The sequence below is a fragment of the Urocampus carinirostris genome, chromosome 8, assembly GCF_059441175.1.
Source record: "Urocampus carinirostris isolate Australia breed hairy pipefish chromosome 8, RoL_Ucar_1.0, whole genome shotgun sequence".
Taxonomy (NCBI): Eukaryota; Metazoa; Chordata; class Actinopteri; order Syngnathiformes; family Syngnathidae; genus Urocampus; species Urocampus carinirostris.
Genome location: NC_142356.1, coordinates 3,869,724 through 3,878,342, shown reverse-complemented (window position 1 = coordinate 3,878,342; position 8,619 = coordinate 3,869,724). Strand labels below are relative to the sequence as shown.

At 43.7% G+C, this 8,619-nt stretch overlaps 1 long non-coding RNA gene across 1 annotated transcript in view; it reads right to left on the bottom strand.

Moving 5' to 3' along the window:
- Positions 1-4,976: 4,976 nt before the first annotated feature.
- Positions 4,977-8,619, bottom strand: part of LOC148360532 (uncharacterized) — a 132,285-nt gene continuing 128,642 nt past the window's right edge. Inside the window, exon 4 of the long non-coding RNA XR_015851198.1 lies at positions 4,977-5,072. This is a non-coding gene — a long non-coding RNA (uncharacterized LOC148360532). The remainder of the gene's footprint in view (positions 5,073-8,619) is intronic.

Below are 8,619 nucleotides of genomic sequence, written 5' to 3'. Positions count from 1 at the left end.
TAGATGTCTAGATAGATGCCCAGATAGATGTCTAGATAGATGTCTAGATAGATGTCAAGATAGATGTCTAGATAGATGTCAAGATAGATGTCTAGATAGATAGATATATAGATGTTTAAATAGATAGATATATAGATGTCTAGATAGATATATAGATGTCTAGATATAGATAGATAGATGTCTAGATAGATAGATAGATGTCTAGGTAGATAGATAGATGTCTAGATAGAGTGTCTAGATAGAAGTCTAGATAGAAGTCTAGATAGATAGATAGATGTCTAGATAGATAGATAGGTGGATGTCTAGATAGATAGATAGATAGATGTCTAGAAAGATAGATGTCTAGATAGATAGATAGATTGATTAGATGGATGATAGATAGATACTTTATTCATCCTCGTAGGGAAATTCAAACTTCCAGCAGTATCCTTGTGTTAAAAAATAAAATAATAAAATAAAGATACAGAATACAAAAATACCCAATATAACGTGTTGATATAGAGTATTTAAATAGTGCTGCCAAAAATACACAATGTAATAAAAATAGGGTAATATGCAAATGTGGGGGTGGGCTTTAATGTGGGCTTTTACTCCCCTGGGTGGAGTTAAAGAGCCTCATGGCATGAGGAGGAAACGATCTCCTCAGTCTGTCCGTGGAACAAGACTGTGAATCCAATCCGATCAATCCACGTCGATTGTCCTCTCCAGATAACAACAAGTACGTTATTATTCACAGAATCACACAAGAACATTAATCATCCCTATAATGGAGTGTTTTTAGGAGGGTCCGGGATGCACGATTTGGGTCCCGTAAAACGATAATAAATACGTCAGCGCGACCTTAAAAGACCACAACCTGTCGAGTCATCGCCCCTCTAAACATTCCCCTGAACTTCCCCCGACCCGTCGGAGTTTTATCGAGGAACAATCGGTCTAAGCGTGGCCCGGGCGCGGCCATGCATCACCTGTTGTATTATTGAAGACACTGAATGCCTTTTAATGATCCCTCTGCTTAACCCGGGGCCGCTATTTGCATTCCTTTAGCTTAGCACGCGGCTAATAGCCGGCCCGAAGGCGCGCCGTCCTCCCGCTTAAAATCGAACACCAATTTCCCCGAGCCGGAGGCGAGCCCGCCGCATCGTTTGCAGAGAGACGCGTGGCCCTGCATTCGGGAAAACACTGAAAATTCTGATTGGCGACGCGTACGCAAACGCGTCGCGTTGGCATGGACAGAACGTGCACCTCGATGACGATTATTGTTTAAATGTGTATGTAGAGCAGGGGTGTCCAACTCATTTGAACTCGGGGGCCACACGATGGAACAAACATTCTCTTTTGGGGGCCGGACTAGTAGATTAAAGAGAAAGAAAAAGAGAGATAAAGAAATAAGAGAAAGAGGGAGGGAAAAGGAGAGAGGGAGAGAGCGTGAGAAACAAAAGATAAAAAGTCGTAAGAGAGGGGGAAAAGAAAGGGAGAGGAAGAAAGAAATCCAAAGAGAAATAGAAAGACAGAAGGAGAAGAAAAGAGAAAAGAAAGTGCGAAGGGTAGGAAGAGAGAAAGAGAAAAGGAAAAAAGGAAGTTAGAGCAAAAGAGGTTAAAAGACACAGAGAGAGAAAGAGACAAAGAGCAACAAAGGAAGAGAAAAAGAGACACAGAGAGTGAAAGAGACAGAGTGGAAGAAAAGGAGTTGAAAAGAGAGAGAGAGAGAGAGAGAGAGAGAGAGAGACAGAAAAATAAATACAAGTACAGTGTCTTTGTTCAAGGCACCTGGCTTTGGCAACATCAAGTAGACATATTTCAACCTGCAGCTTGTTTTTCTCTTGCGCTTCTCTGAGTGTTGTCTCGCGGGCCGGATTCAATCCCTTAACGGGCCTGATCTGGCCCGCGGGCCGCCTGCTTGACACCTGTGATGTAGAGGGTCTCAAAGATGCATGGGGATGATAGTTTGTGTTCGCTGTCTTAAAAAATAATAATGAAAAAAACAAACATTGGTTTTGGGTTGTTTTTAGGTCGTTTGTTTAAGCCATTCTGGGTTTTTGGGGGGCTGGTTTTTAGTGTCTAAGTTCATGTTTTGGTCAATTTACGGTCATTTTTTAAGACTTTTTTCCTTGTTTTTTGTCACTTTTGGGGTATTTTCAGTTGTTTTTTGTTCATTTTCAAACTTTTCAGTAATAATGTACATATTTTTCCTACTACTTTTTGGTCAGGACCAGAACGGAAACAGAACCCACTTGCGCGACGTTTACCACAAATCTTATTGAAAGAGAGACGAAGGGCTGCGCCCAGGATCTGGTGTTTGCCGGAGGCAAATCACTCTCGTACTCGGATTGTGATCCGAACACGGAAGTGGACCTTCAGTAGCGAGTGATGGCGGTGTCAGGGACGGAAAAAACGGTCGAGTGCCGGGACAGGAGAGCAAAAACGTGGCAGAGGACAGAAACGGGTCGCAAGCCGGGACAGGAGAGCAGATGTGGCCGGGATCAAAAAACGAGTCGTAAGTCGGGACAGGAGAGCAGACGTGGTCGGGATTAAAACAGGTCGTCGCCGGAGACAAACAGGACAGGCGACAGTCAGGGTCAAAAAAGGCTTGCCTAGTATATACGAAGCTTTGCAGACGGATTGACCAAAGGAGAGTGACAGGACTGGGTTTAAATAGCAGGGAGGCTAATATGTCAACAACCCGCAGCTGGCGCCACACGGGCGGGGCCAATTGGGCGCCATGGCAACCTTGACACTTTTCAGCACTTCTTCATGCTTGTTAGTACTTTTTTTTTCAACACCATTTTGTTCTGTTTTGGTAATTTTTCACACTTTTTACAAGCTCTTGTACTTTTTCCATTCATGTTTTATATTTTAGGTTTTTTTTGTATTGTTTTACGTATCCTTTTCCAGGCGTTTTTTTGGGTCGTCATGGTCGTATTTCAGTTGTTTTTTGGGGTTGTTTTTGGGTTGATTTTCTGTCATGAACCGGAACAGGATCAGGACCCAAATGTGGGACGTTTCTCACACTAGCCTTTTATTTTAAGGGAAATGGGGACTGCTGACTGACTAGGTTCTGTGGCTGCTTGCTGAGCTGAGACTTGGTCAGGACCAGTCAGGATTTTGATCCAGTTCTTCTTGTTAGGATATGCCCTGTTACATTCTGGCTGGCCAAATTCAGACTGCCCGTGCGAGGCGAGACACCTACCAGCTCTCGGTTCCGATCTCCTGGGAGGGGCGGACCGCCTGAGGTAGATTGTCACGGCAACCTTTGATGCGCAAAAACAAGCTAACGTCCCCTTCCTCAACCTCAAATTCCACCAGTATAGCTCAGATAACACAGTATTCACTTTACATGTTTTGACATTGTTTTTCTGACATTGCAAAACAGAATTCTGACCCAACGTTGAATACTCTACACCTTTTTACAGCACAATATTTCTTTTTTTTTTGCCTGTAGTAGTATGTATGCGAAAAGTGGACCAGTGGTGAGAAGTCACGACCAGTGAGTGGTCACAAGCGGGGGGGTCAACCAGAGTTGCCGGACACAACCGAATGTTTGATCTTACATTACACAGTCCAGCGTTTTTCCGAATTGCTCAGTCCACAATTTAGTAGATTTGGGAGTATTGTGCACTTTAAGACGTGTACAACGTACAAGAAAATCTGTACAGAAAAACGAAAATTTGTCAATTATGGGTACCATCCGGTAAACACCGACTATCACCAAACGGCAAATCAATCAATCAAGTCAAACGCGTTCGAGATGTGTAGTGAAAGTCTTATTTTAGAGAACCGGCTTTTTCGGCTCAACTCATCAATGAGAGCCGCCTCTCAAACGGCTCACTTTGATGATTAATATTACGAATAGATAGATAGATAGATAGATAGATACTTTATTCATCCCCGTAGGGAAATTCACACTTCCAGCAGTCTACCCCGTTGTTTATTAACAGATGAACATGATGCCCTAGGGGTGCTTGTAGCGGAGTGGATGACGTCACGCCAGTCCAAAAGTTCGACATCCCTGCGGCAGATGGAAAACGTTTCTTTGTGAAAATCCAGGGATACACCACCTCGTGTTAGCAAGTCCGCCTCCTCTCCGATTCCCCCCGGCTTTCGCGTCTCTGTTTAGCGGCGTTGAAGCCGGATTGCTCCGGGTAGCTCCGGGTGGCTACACGTTAGCGTCCGGAATGCTAAACGTGAGCCACGTTTCCGCAAAACACAGCAACTGCGCTCCCTGTGCGCTTCGATGTTTTCCACCAGCACTCGATGATCTTATTTGGTCGTGAGTTCGCATTTACCATGCTTACGGATGGTACCGAAGACTTATAACGCCGCTAGCCGCTTCGCTAGCTCCGGCTCCTCTTCCCCGATAGGCCCCTTCATCACGCCGGCACGAGAATTCTTCAGGGCAAGGAGTTGAAATTCCTTGAATACACGCATTTTTGTGCGCTAAAACCCATGTCCCATAGGATAGAAGTAATCCATAGTGATGTTGTTGTATAAAGAAGTTAAGAAAAAAAGGAAGACGGGTTTGTGGTTATCCCTTTAATCGGTATATTACCAACAATAATTTGATGCAGAAAATGAATTCATAATTTGAGGATTAAAACGGAATGAATATATAGATTTATATGATATATTTGTCGCCGATTTACGATTTCAACCTGGATAAGACTAAATTTTGGGGAGCCATAGATCTCTGTTGGGACTTTTTGAGCATAAGAGTTCCCAGGACCCATCACTTTTCACAGGTCAAATCAACACTGGGTACCCGTTTAGTATAATATACTCATTTGATTGTGTGATAACTCTGAATTGTTACTATACTTTTGTTTTTATTGCAACTGGATTGGATATCAACTGAATTTGAAATCTCTACCATAACAAACACCTTCCATTTTTTTTTTTTGCTTTTCTTTGTGCATGCCCTTTCAGCGTCCCTCCCGCCCCGCCTTACCCTCCCAGGCGAGAAGTCCGGGTGATAAATAGGTCGTGTCCGATGTGCTTCCCTTCTCCTTTGGTTCCTCCTTCCTCCGACTCCCCTCGTCTCGGCTGGCGGCTCTCCTGCACCGACGCCGTGTTCGTTCCTGTCAGCAAAAATGGGAATCAGTGGAACGAGTTCGGCCGTGATGCGTTTGTGTGCAAACGCGAACGCCGGCACTCGGTCATACGCCGCCGGGCAAAATGGACTGAGACCGGCGTAAAACACGAGGATGGGGGGTTCATGAAGATGCATGAGCGTGCCGTGTCATTTAGATCCAACACATTTATTAGTCCGGCAAAAATGAACGTCATTGGTCACCGGTATCGACAGGGCGCCACTGCCGTGGGTTATTGTGTTGTTGTGATCACAAACACATTTCACTTCTAAGCAGGATGGAAATAACCACTCGACCTGGCAACTTCATTAGGACTCTCGGAATCTTTCCGGACTGGTTATTGTGGTATGTCCTTTGTCACGTGCCACATAAAGACATGAAAAAGTCAAGAATTGTGGAAAAACAAAGGTCATTTTATCCATTTTCTACATAGAGTAGATCCCCGGGATATGAGATAGTAACCTAAGAAAATTACCGTAAATTCCGGACTATAGAGCGCACCTGATTATAAGCCGCACCCACCACATTTTAAGAGGAAAACCGATTTTGTACATACACAAGCCGCACCTGTCTATAAGCCGCATGCGCCCACATTTAAACATGTAACACAAACACAAAATTAACCCAAACCTGACATCAAGTCCCGCGATTGAAACTAAATGTCCACAGTCCAAAAATCACAGCCGGCAAAATGAACGGAAAATGAAACAGGTACTTAAGGTTTGATGCAGACCTGCAGAGTCCGGGTCCCGTTGAAAGTAATCCAAGGAAAATAGTGTATATTTCCAAAGGTATCGGATGAACACGTTTACTCACGCAACTCCTTTTTCTTTAACCAACTTTTTACCCCCTCTTCTTTCCTTGTCTGTCCCTCACCTTTAGCGGTCCCCACTTAAACTCGGCACCCCGCGTTTGTTTCGCCCCTCATTTTTCGTTCACCCGTGCAAAACAAATCAGAATAAGTGTCTAAAATAAATACATTACAAAAATATACAGTTGCAAATACATATTACACATGGGTTACACATATTTACAAAGAAAGACGAATAAATTGACTCATGTACTATTGCAAAGGTTGTACGGCCTACAAACATCTTTCGTTCTTAAAATTATTTCACAAGATATCCATTTCTTTTTATTTCCTGATGTATTTTGTCGCATAATATTAACATTTTTGGGGGCTTATATAGTCGGTTGTAAGATACAGAACTCTACTTAATCACATTTTTGAGTGGAAGTTCAATGTTGGCAACAAGATTGACTTGATATAATTGGAAATTATTTGAATGCAACACAAACGTTTTCTTCTTTTTTCTGTGTTTTTTTCTACTTTCTTGTTGCTTTTTTCTTTTTGTTCTCTATTTACTTTTTTTCTACATTTCTTTCTTTTCTTTTTTTCTGGCTCTTTTACTTAATTTTTCCTTCTTTTTTTCTCTTCCTTTTGTTTCTTTTTTTTAGCTTTTCACTACTTTTTCATTTTGGTATTTTTTTCTTTTTTGTTCTATTCCCCCCGTCCTTTAAGTCATGTTGTACATAATTTTACATAATGTTTGGTCATGTTGGGATTAAAGAAGCCAAAACAACCTGAAGAGCTGTTTAGGACCCGAAGGAGCCGGTTCCTTTTAGTGAGCCGAGTCAAAGAAGCTGGTTCTCTACTAACTTTACTCAACTTCGTTCTACTTCGACTCGACTTCGAAATAGCGCATTTAGGACACAACGTCAGGGGAACCCGTGTATTTTTACCTTCGCGCACTGTAACTTTGACTTAAGTCGCTTCTTAATTAGTACTATTGAGCCCTGATTTTTGTGCGCTGGCTAGATTTTCTTGTGCGCTGAGAATGTGCGAGCAGTGCGCAATTGCGCACGCGCGCAGCTTAGAGGGAACACTGATCATGACGTCAGCCAATTGGAGACCAATTAAGAGACAAATGAGACGTGTAATTCGCACCAACACTGCAAATTGTGAATTTTGCATGTTTTTTGGGGCATGCAAAATCATTTGCTTCTCCCTTTAGCATCAATGCAGCTCTGAGGGCCAACAGCAAACAAACACAGTACAGAAATCTGTATTCAATGTTATATACAGGTATTACCAACGTTTACTATTAATGCTGACTTATTTTTGTGTACAGTTACCCAATGCAGCATCTATTGCAGCCTGGTCCCTCTTGTGTGGCCCCTTCTCAAGGTGTCCTATTTTCCTCATGCTTAGTTTTCCTTGCCAGCATGTCGGTTTCAGATCAGGGGATGGTGTCATAGTCTGTGTAATCCTTTGAGATATTTTGGGATTAAGGGCGATACAAGTACATTAACTTGACTATTCTAGCACACTAAGGAGTTCAACCAACAGCCTATCTGCATCTTAATGAGGACGTGATGCATACCAATAGCTGAACAGTATCTTATATGTGTCAGGACCAGAACGGAGACAGGACCCACTTTCAGATTCAGATTCCCTTTACTGTCATTCGTGTATACGTGTATACAGAATGAAATGTCGATACATCTGACCCGCACAGTTTCCTTGAGCGTCAGCCGGGACAGATAAGTTTAACCATGTCTTCGTCAGAATTTTAGCGCAGCAGTTCGTCATCTCGCGGTTCGATGTTACTTCCAGTTGTAAATGGTCCAGTTTATTGTCCAGAGAGCGAACGTTGGAGAGGAAAACGGATGGGAGAGGCGTTTTGAAGGGTTTAGCCTTTAGCCTAGCGGTTAGCCCGGCCCGACAACCTAGCTTCCTCCTCCGGTACACCGCTCTCTTGCCACTCTGCTTCGTTGCTTTGTAGGCCGCTGGGTCTTGTTGAAATAGCAGTCCGTGGCTAATAAACACTCCAGAGTGGTCGTAGCACCGAGCGCTTGATGTCTGGATGATCGCATATCCAGCAAAAAAAAACTGCGATCGTATCTTAATCTGCAGTTTGAGTTGACTTTGTGCGCCGTCAAAACTGAGTCGAAGACTGGGTTTTATGGCCGAAGTTTTAAAAACTGTAGCGAGCCGATGTAGCCGCAGCCGGACAGGGATGCCGCCATCTTTCGTTACGTTTCTCTCAGTTTTATTGGAAGAAAGGAAAGGGTTGCACCCACGATCTGGTAATTGCTCTGAACGTGGAAGTGAGACTTCCGTGGCGAGCGATGTCGAGAAGGGAAAAAACGGGTCAGTAGACGGGACGGGAGAGCAAAAACGTGGTCAAATCAAAATCGGGTCGAAAGCCAGGACAGGAGAGTAGACGTGGTCAGGATAAAAAAACAGGTCGAAGCCAGGAGAACAGACGGGAGCAAACACAGGTGGGAGTCAGGGTCAAAAAGCTTGCCTAGAGTACACTGAGGTTCGCAGACGGACTGACAACAGGTGACAGATAGACGTGGGTGTCATGTCCTGCACGGTTGTCATGGCGCCCAGCTGGCCCTGCCCCTTGACACCGGCTGACCTGCATTTCCTGATTACTCCTATGGGTACTTTAACGCGACTTTTGGAACAGCCCTTTGCCAGATCGTTGTTGAAAACCTGTTCATGCCTGTTTGATAGCTGTTTATT